At 27.2% G+C, this 11,333-nt stretch overlaps 1 pseudogene; it reads left to right on the forward strand.

Moving 5' to 3' along the window:
• Positions 1 to 420: 420 nt before the first annotated feature.
• On the forward strand, positions 421 to 7,746 carry LOC124823757 (homogentisate phytyltransferase 1, chloroplastic-like; annotated as a pseudogene).
• Positions 7,747 to 11,333: the final 3,587 nt, after the last annotated feature.

The raw sequence follows: 11,333 nt of genomic DNA on the forward strand, positions 1-11,333 counted from the left end.
AAAAAAAAAACTACAATTTTTTTAACATACTCCTAAATAATTAAATCTTCGGTGTTCACTCTATACTTGAACTAAAGTCTACATGCAAGTAAACCTATTTATACAGTAGTGAAAATATAGCGTGTGTATTTAGCTTTTTATGATAATAAAATTATTGTTATTATTATTATATTATAAATTAAATATAAATAACCTTTATAATTTTATGGTAAATAATTTTATTTATTTTGTAGTAATTTTACAATTAAAACCTATCAAATTTACCTGTAGTTGAAAAGTTGGCAGAATTGTAGGACCAGGAATTATGAGATGTGATGCGACAGCATACTATGATAAGAGTAATCTTGCGATGGAAACAAATTACAACCATATAATGAATACGAACTCAAACTTTGATATCTCTCAGTCATTTACATTTACCCACATGTTGTTTCAGGTAATGTATGACAAGGAGTTTGTTGGGTTTGATGAAATTGAACGACCCAACTTCACTGAATAGTTTGTGTGGATAACAATGGCTTCTGTGCTTCTTGGGTCTTTCCCTCTGGCTTCTTCTTCTGCTTCCACTGGTAAACAATGAAAAATGGTTCATTTTTTTTGTAAGAAAAATCTGCTGTGACTAACATGTGAGACATTGGCAGTCGGAAGCTGGTGGAGGAGTCAAAAGTGTGCCACAAGTTACTGTTCAAGTATGTATAATATCTGCATCTTAAGATTTGGACACTGTTTGGTGTGCCTTTTTCACATATATTGTTGAACATTGATTGCAAAAGATGGAATGTTGATAAAAAAGTTTTGCTGTGGGGTGAAAAAGAAGCAAAAATGGGTGTAATGAAGCGAAGGGTGACTGGAAAATGCATCCAAGAATGCTTTTTTGGCAATGTGTGTTTGTTTGATAAAGTTTACTTTTTCCAGTTGATACTGTTCACACACCACAGCAATCTTTCTGTCTTAGAGCTAAAGAAAAAACATCACTTTTGTGTTGATACGTATATCTACAAAGTTTGCCTTATAATTGTCATTGTATTGCAAACAAGATAAGTAATCGAAAACTTATAAAAATAAATCTCTTTTTCTAAGTCACTGTTACTAACATTTCAGATTTGGTCGTTTAGGTTCTTTCCAGACAAAAGCATCATGGTACAAAACTGAGAAAATTCAGAATGAATGTTCTACAGTGAGGCAGCAGCAGCATGATTTGAAGCATCATTACAGAGGCATTGAGGTAGGAAGCACACGTCAATGTGGTAGAAGTTATGTTGTGAATGCAGCTCCTGGAGAATCATTTGAATCTCAACCTCCAAAAAACATTTGGGGCTCTGTCAAAAACTCCATAGATGCTTTCTACAGGTTTAGCAGGCCACACACAATTATGGGCACAGTTAAGTCAAACGTTACCCTTAAAAGGTTCAGGTTGTTGTTATGTATTTTACCCCATAGATTAAAAGTAATGGGAAAAGTTCAAACACTTCTATCAGATGAAAAATTTGAAGAAGTTTATAGAATAAAAATAGTAAACCTATGTTTTAATACTTAAATTGTTGTTGTTTGTGCAGACATTGAGCATAATTTCTGTGTCTCTTCTTCTAGCAGTGGAAAAATTATCAGATATTTCTCCAGCATTTTTTGTTGGTTTGTTGGAGGTGGGTCTCAAATTTGTTTGTTTGTTTATTATCTGATGCACCTGCATATTTTGACTTACATTTTTTAGCTATAGGTTTAATGTCTCAATAGGTTCCTATTTTTGTTCACAATTTGAAATAGGTCCTTTTATTTTTTGGCGTCTCAATTGGGTCCTTATTTTTGTTAATTTGATGCAAATAAATCCTTTCCGTCAATTTCATCAAACGGCGTTAATGAATATGTGACCTGGCCTTACACGTGTCAATACTGTCCTCAGGCCACGTCACACATTCATTAACGTCGTTTGATGAAATTGACGGAAAGGATTTATTTGCATCAAATTAACAAAAATAAGGACCCAATTGAGACGCCAAAAAATAGAGGGACCTATTTCAAATTCTGAACAAAAATAGGGACCTATTGAGACATTAAACCTTTAACTATAATATTGTAGGCCGTCACAGCTGCACTTTTTATGAACGTTTATATAGTTGGATTGAATCAATTATCCCACATTGAGATAGACAAGGTATGAAACTTATGGAAAGAAACGAATAACTTGCTAATGCCTTGTTTGTTTATTGCTCACATAATGGCTTTAATTCCACACACATAAATATACATTTTGAGCACTCTACAATGAATATAAGAATAATATTTTTTATATTTTCAATTGATTACAAATTATATTAATACTTATACACTTTATACTAAAAATTTGTTAGTAATTTTGGTCTATTTAGATTTATCCATAATATTTGTTTTCTTTAATTTTAAATCCACTAGTTTCTACATTTCTAAAAAATATGTAACAATACTTTTATCCTTGATTTCATTTAATATGCCAAGTTGAAGTGTGGGTAAAATGAATTATGAATAAGTTATTGTGAAAGAATAATTAATTTGTTAAAAATAAATGGAAATTTTTATTTAGTTTTTAAAATGTAAAAAAGCACGGGAGTTACATCCAATTCTAATTTTAATGATAAATCGGTTCTAGACATCATACCTAATTCTCAAATAATATAAAACTAGGTCCTTTGAAATTGTAACTTAATTTCAAAATAATTTAATCACTTAAAAAATTATTATATTTTTACATATTTAAAAGACTAATACAATTTTATTTATTTTCAATTTCATGTTTTTTATTACTAAATGGGTTGGTGTGCTAAAGTCTTTTACAAAAAAGGACTGGCAGCCATGTGCCGTATAGAGTTGGAAAACTGCACCCACATGTGCCCTATAATTATTAATGAACATGTATGTTAACATTACAATAATGCTTTGAAAATATGTTAATATTATCTACGCGTTATTTTAAGATTAGTCTAAAATTATTTTATAATTAATAATAATAATTATAATTATAGATAAATGATGTTAAAATGTTGTTAAAAAAATGTTGTGAAAGTATTCTTATCCATATTAATAACCACAAAAATTATTAATGAACACATATATTAATAATATGTTTTATCTAAAAACGATAAATTTTTCACTTCCCATGTCACAATTGTTTAAGATAAATTTTCTCAATAAGTATATTCTAAGAGAAAAAATAAAATAAAACTTCAAAAAATAAAACTAATTTATTAAAGTTTTTTTCATATTAGCTTGTTAAAAAAAATTATCTTTTAACTTTATTACAAAAAATTTTAGGTCATAAAACCTTCTCTTAAAAGAGTTTATGAAATTCATGGAACACACTCTTTTAATATTTTAACTCGTTCTATTTTGTGAGAAAATTAAAATTAAAATTTCATAAAAGAGTACAGTGTACTCCCTTTATTTCTATTTACAAGATCCAATTATATAATTTATTAAGAGGAAGAAAACTCGTTATTAATTTAATTGAAAGCGATAAACTTATTCTAATGTTTTTCAAGAACTATTATTGTTAGTAATACTTATCTCTCTTTTAATTTTTTTTTGCTATTTCTTTTAATTAAATACGTTTTAGTAAAAAAAGATTTAGTATACAAATGTTTAATATAAAACATATTTTTAATAATTTTTATAAAAAACAATATAACTTTTAATTTTTGTTTATTTGGTGAATTACTAATTTTATTTTTGTAAATATAAAAAAGTATACATACAAGCAAGAAAAAAGTAACTTATTGAGTACCCTTTGAGAGGAAATAATATAAAGAAAAATGATAGTTTGATACCTAAAAAAATCATCACTTCTCACCTTAATAACATAATTGTTGGTGAAATGTAAAAGTAAGTCATAGAATATAAAGTTTTTGAAGATGTCTTTATTATAAGAGCTCAAGATTCCTAATATGGTTAAAAGGGTAGTATAGAATTTGGTTAAAGATTGAATTATCTTCAAAGTGATTTTTTTTTTAATAAAAGTGTTTTTATGAATAAATTATAGTCGATATTAGATTTAGTACATAGATTTGTTAAGTCAAGACTTATATTTTCAAACTTGGTTTAAAAATAATTAATTATGTTAAAAGATAATTGATTATCTCAATTCTAAGAATTTTTTTTCCTTAATATGTATCTAATAGATTATGTCTGGTAATAATCAATTAATATATGCAAAATTCGTTTTCATCATATTCAGATTTAACCCATTAAGTGAGTGGAAAATTGATTATTTAAACTTTTTCTTAATATTTGTTCTTTAAAAAACAATCGATTTAATAAGTATTAATCAATTAATATTTAATTGAAATATTTTTTGGATTTGAAAATGAATAAGTTAATCGATTATATAATTAATAATAATAATAATGATAAATTATTACACTCAGTTTTCAGTTTCAATGACACAAACTTCTTTTCAGATATACTTTCAAAGTTTAAGGGTACGTTTGTGAGAAAATTTTCCAGAATGTAAATGTATAAAAAAATCTTTTGATTACCAGGAAGATTATGCAAGCTATAGATCAATTTTCTGTATAAGTCAATTAAGTGATATTTGTTATTTTTATTTTTTTACTTTTGTTACAATTTGAATCCAATTTTTGGTCAATTTTCTTTGTAAATCAATCACAATATATGGATTACATCATTCTTTTATCTCTTATAATTTGAATCCAAATTTCGTGCTCTAATGTTTCAAAGTCGATTTTTGTTTTCGTTTTACATAGATTGTAATTTGACATTTTTAAGACTTTAGTAAAAAAATTAACACTAAGATTGTCTGGATTAACTAGATAGAAATTCAGAAAGAATAAATTAGATTAAAAATCTTTTGTATGATTATTTAATTATTATTTTTATTGTTATATGATTCTTAAAAGTCTATTTATCAGTGCAAAAATCGTTCTTCATTAACAAATTTCAAGATAAAAGTTTTTCTCAATTTTTTTAAAATTTCATTACTCAATCAATTCACTCCTTAATTTAGATTGAGCCACTCTTTGTTTTACAATGTAGAGTATTTTAAGATAAAAAAAAATAATATTAAAGTATTAATATTTTAAATTGTTAAGTAACTTGTATTTTTTTTTCAGATTGCAAAAACATCACCACCCTGATATAATAGATGTGTTGCATGTTGTTTTGCAGATAAACAAGCCTTATCTTCCGTTGGCATCTGGGGAATATTCTTTTGAAACTGGTTATTATCGTAGCAACATTTTCATTTATGGTACTACTTTTGATCTTATATATAAGAAATAAAATATGCAGATCATTGAGATTAACGAAAGTAATTAAGTTAATTAATGAATGCTACTATAATTTAAATTGTATTATGTCCTACAAGGTAGAAGAACACTAATCAGTTTATTCTTCTTTTACAGAGTTTTTTGGTTGCATGGATGGTAGGTTCATGGCCATTGTTTTGGGCTCTTTTAATCAGTTTTGTGCTAGGAACTACTTATTCAATCGATGTGAGTTCATTCCGCATAAACTTGTTTCATTTTCACGTACTATATAAAGATAAGACTCATTAATTCATTGTTTTAAGATTTTTGAGTAAATGGTATCAATTTCTCATGTAATGAGCTCAGTTAAATTCGTAATTCTAACTTCTTGAAAATATCAGTTTGAAACTTTATTCGACAGTGAGTTCATTTATAACTGTAGGCTTATAAATTTGTCAGTTGCCGCTGTTGAGATGGAAGAGATTCGCAGTGGTTGCAGCCATGTGCATCCTAGTTGTTCGGGCAATAATAGTTCAGTTTGCGTTTTTCCTTCACATGCAGGTTATCAGTAATATGTGTTCTCATCATGCATTACGTTTTGTATGCAACCAAAGTCAAATTTTGTTGCACATGTTGTCTATAATAAGTATATCTTAAAGCAAACTTCGAACCAAAGTCAAAAAATGTCTTTTGAGTTGCTAATTATGCTAAACAATGTGCAGACCTATGTGTACAAGAGGCCAGCTATGTTTCCAATATCATTGATTTTTGCTACAGCATTCATGGGATTCTTCTCTGTGGTTATAGCATTGTTCAAGATAAAAATAGACAAAGCTTCTAGCTTCGTGCAACGTGCACTGTTTTCTAATATCAGATTTTTTTTATTTATACGGCCAAGTACTTGTACAAGGAGAAGATAGGAAGAAGGAAAAGTGAATCCAATTTTCTATTAAGTTAAAGTAAACTTATTTAGCTCAACATTTTAGAAAATTTTCTCATTTAACTATTCCAAAAATTTAAGCTAAATAAACTGGTTTTGACTTAGATATACCATTCACGACGTTGACACGACACTACGTTACTGAAAATCTCCACAACGATATATAACAGATATGAACTCTTTATCATTTATAAAAAAAAGTTAAGTAAATATATTTTTTTCAAATTATTGTTATGCAAAAGTGAAAGTAATTTGTTTTTCTAAAATTCAAAAAGTAAAAAGAGGACACGGGGTGTATATATTTCATCTATCCAAGAGGAGGTTTATCGAAAATATACAAACACTAATTAAATCTGAGTCCAATCATATAAGGAATTGACATCTCTTTACCAAAAATCTTAAGACAATGAATTAACGAGTCTTTCATCTTTATACAGTAATTTACTTTCTCATTTCTATCGAACGTGTGAAATTTAGAGTTACGATTAAAACTCACAGTAATATAATGAAACAGTTTTCTAGACAAATGGGCAGTGGATAAACACTGTTTATAATTACCCATTAATGTTGTGTCGGAGCTATGGCAGAACTGTTACAAACTCAAAACATCTTTTCTTAAACCAAACACTTCAACAGATAACATGATATATGTATCAGACACACATACACGGCATTGATGTGGTCTGTCCGAAGTTCCCAAGTTATAATAAAAAGTATGTGTCTCTAGTTTTAACTTGTAAGAAAGGTGTATTTCACTTTCCCTTAAGATTTATTCTTCTTTTAAATATACTTATTGAAGAAGTTATTGAAATTGAGCTTATGTTTAGTATAGTAGGTGTGAGTAAAAGTTACTCTTGTTGGATTTGATCATATACAGGATATCCCTGACATTGAAGGAGATAAAATGTTTGGCATTCGATCTTTCTCAGTGCGTTTGGGTCAAAAGCGGGTATATGTTCATATCTACTGTGCCATTTTAGAGAGAACTTGGTTTTGCATGGTTTTTCCTCATATATGTTCATATCTACTGTGCCATTTTACAGGTATTCTGGATTTGTGTTTCACTTCTTGAAATAGCTTATGGAGTTTCCCTTTTGCTGGGAGCAGCATCTTCCTGCCTATGGAGCAAAATCGTTACGGTGACGTCTTAATTGCCATTTAAAATTTTGTGACTAGAGAATACGAATGTGATTTTCATTAAGAATTCTGCAGAACTGTGAGAAATCGATTTAGATACTATATTTTCATCTCATAATGCATTTTCTAATTACGTATCTGGTGAATGTGGTATACTTGTTAGAACATTACTGCTTATTTTCATTTTAAATGTGTTAGGGTTTGGGGCATGTTCTTCTAGCTTCAGTTCTTTGGTATCGTGCTAAGTCTGTAGATCTGAAAAGCAAAGCTGCCATAACATCTTTCTATATGTTTATATGGAAGGTACGTATAATGATTCACTGTTTCAAGATATATGCACATGTTTCAAAGCTCGTTACTGATGCCTTTGTTTAAATTGTTTTCATCTTTCAGCTATTTTATGCAGAGTACTTTATCATACCTTTAGTTAGATGAGAGAAGTCGCATCCTTAATAAATGGTCTCTTTCTCACATCTACATTAGCTTAAAGATAATAATTGTAAATAAAGACTTATGTACGATGAATAACATCAGTTTTTTGTTTGTTATTATTAATTCATGATATTATAATATTTTAGATGATATTGTAATATTAAATTTTTGTCCTTATTTCTCCGAATAAATATTTATGAATTTCGAGAGTCTTTCATGGATTTAAAATATATCAAGAGAACCATAATTTAAAACTTTTATCTTTTTTTAAAGTTGATGAACACTCATGTTAGAAAAATGGAATTTGTAACTGAAAGGAATAGAAATAAAGAAAAAAGAAACAAAAAATAATAATATGAATGGTGTTCTCAAGCCAAAAGAAATGAACATGGACATCCATTCATATTTAAGCTAAATGATTTTCAAAGAAAAAAGATACAAAATAAATAAATGATTTTCAAAGAAAGTAAGCAAGCTCCTTTTTATTGTATATTTAAAGGTAATTTTCTTGCGAAACTTTAAATCTGCTGTCAATTTATTACAAATTTCAACATCGTCATGTAATTTTTCTTGCTAAAATCAGCAGGAAATTCACAATTTTTGTAATATATATATATATATATATATATATATATATATATATATATATATATATATATATATATATATATATATATATATATATATATATATATATATATATATATATATATATATATATATATATATATATATATATTACTCTTAACATTATGTAATTGATCCAAATAATTTATATATTAATCAGTGATATAAGTTAAAGTGGACTTTAAGTTTAAATTTTCAATACATAGGACCTCTAACGTAAAACAACCTCTAAGTACGTTTTGCAATACAATTTAAAATACGTGTAGCCCAACCTCTTTAGTCCTGTTAAAATTTGTAGGATAGTTTTTATGGTCATATCATTCCGTGCTTCATAGCTTATATATGAATCAAACATTTTAAAAATAGTTTATATATTAATTAAAAATTTAAATTTAAATAATATTTTTAACCAGATGTGTTTTGTTAGCAAATGTATAATTAATTGCTTCTTTTTGCAGGTTTGTTTTTATTCCACCTCAAATTTGACTCTTTTTATTCTGTCTCTTTGTATGTTAATTAATAAATATAATATTTATATTGTGTGTCCATTAATGAATCAAGATTTTATAAAAATACAATATTTAAGTGTAAAATAGTATAAAGCATTATAATATATACATATAACATTTACGAAAATATATATTTTTTCTTAAAACCATAAAATGATATAAAATTTTGAAGAAAAAGCAGAGAGTTTAAAACCTGGGTGCACACTGATTAATAGCATTTATTAATATCATGGAATATTGCAAGTAAAATAGCTTTGTTAAATATGCTTTACTATAGTAATTCAAGTTCCAATTATTAAAGATACAAGACATATTATAGTAACTAAAGTTTAGGTTTTACAAACAATACTTGGTAAATCTATTCAAAAAATTTATAAGATTGATTCAACTTTAAATCTTGTTTTAGGTAAGTCGTATTTTAAAATACAATATTATAAAGTTGTCATGTAAAACATGATTTATTATTAAAAATGATGTTTTTACTAAAAAGAATAAGGTAGACATGAATCAGAATAAATTTCTATGCATCTCTCTCCTAAATTGTACTTTTGAAACACAGTATGCAAGTTTTTTTTTTTAAGCAAAGAATAATATACCAAAGACATTAAGTATCTCTGAATTCATATACAAAGAGTTCTATATTTTAATCAAGTTTCTCATATAGATATGTATATGAAACCTAAACCTAATGAAGAACAGAGAGACAAGTCGCTGCAGTCTGTTTACATAGACAAAATGATATAAAATAATTGCTCATTAAGTCTACTACGCCATAAATCTTTTTGCTTGGTTAGTCAAGAAACTTACTCAAATTGTATTCCAATACCAAATGTCTAGATTGGTTAGATATTACAAACATTATCATAGTTGATACTAAAAAAGTTACATATTATCAATAAACACAATTTGTCAATAATAATAAAAATTCATCAATATAGTGTTTATCGATAAACTTTTAGGTTTTTCAATCTGTTAATAATTATTGATAGATTCTGACCGTTAACAACATCCATCGATAATACACAATCATTTTTCTTATTTGTCTTCCTCTTCCTTAACCTTCTTCTTTATCTTCGACAACCACCATCATCGTTTTCCTCTACCTCCATGTCATTACCACATCAGTTTCATTAATCTGTGTCACTAACACGTCTTTGCGTCAACACTTTCTTGTCGTCGTGTCATCACTAAGCCAACATTGAGTCATTGCTTGCACCTATTCCTCATTTACCTCCTCCTCTTACTTTCTTTCTTCTCACTAATTTTCTCTTAATATACAAAAAACCTCAGGATAGAAAATTTACCATCCAAACTTTTGACAAATTTATCGACGAAATGAAACCATCAACATTTGTAATAATAAGTTACTAACATAAATATTTATCGATAATAAGAATTGTCATTTATCAACAAGCGATGTTAATGACTTTTGTCGTCAATACATAATGATAAATTATTATAAAAAATATTTACTAATTATAATTTATCAATGAAATTCAGAGATAAATTTGATATCAATGGAAATATATGTTGGTAAATTAAATTATAAAATCTATCGAAAAAATTCCATAATAAAATTGAGTTTATCAAACGTTGATAATAATCAGTTAGTAATTAAGATAATTCGTGAGCACACTTCATACTTTTCTACAAAAACAACTGTAGATATAGATATTCTAGACTAGCATGAGACGAGCTAGTTTTGAAGTAATTATATTGTAATACCATTTCCGTTTTTCTTAAAGTTATATTTATCGAACCATATATTTTTAAATGTAGAGAATACTGATCCTTTTTCAATCATGTGATGCCGCAATATTGGAATATGAAACCATCATTGCAAAAACTTCAACCATTAATTAGTATTTCAATCCAAGGAAGAGGAAATGGGAAAAGTATAGTATTTGAGTTTGACTTCCACCATCATGTGTTTTAATCACTTAAGTAGACTCTGACTATTCAATGGAGATTTACTCCAATAGGAGCAAATGTGTGTTAACCAGGGAACTGACTTTTAAATTTAGAATGAAGACAAAAATAAAAAGTTGCATTCTTACGACGCATGATCTTTTTATTTGTCTTTTAGTGTTTTTACGTAAAATCCAAAATAAAAAATACTAATAAAGTTGTTGAAAATTTAAGTTTTATCCATTTTCATTTACATTCATAATACATTTATAAATATAAGTTAGTAATTAAATAAAAAACGTAATTGACATCATCATGATCATCGTCATTTATTTAGATTAAGTTGTGCCGTTAAATATGGTAGCTAGTAGTCTGAACTGTGGCCGAGAGCCTCTTGGAAACAAATTTACAACCGAACATCAATGGCTTCTGTAGTTGTTGGGTCTTTCCCTGTTGCTTCTTCTTTTGGTGAGCCATGAAATAATACTTAGTATTATTTCGAATACTTTTGAGAATCTTCATGAAAATTCACATTTGATATTCTAG

The sequence above is a fragment of the Vigna umbellata genome, chromosome 2 (genome assembly GCF_029865625.1).
Source record: "Vigna umbellata cultivar VRB3 chromosome 2, Vumbellata_1.0, whole genome shotgun sequence".
Taxonomy (NCBI): domain Eukaryota; kingdom Viridiplantae; phylum Streptophyta; class Magnoliopsida; order Fabales; family Fabaceae; genus Vigna; species Vigna umbellata.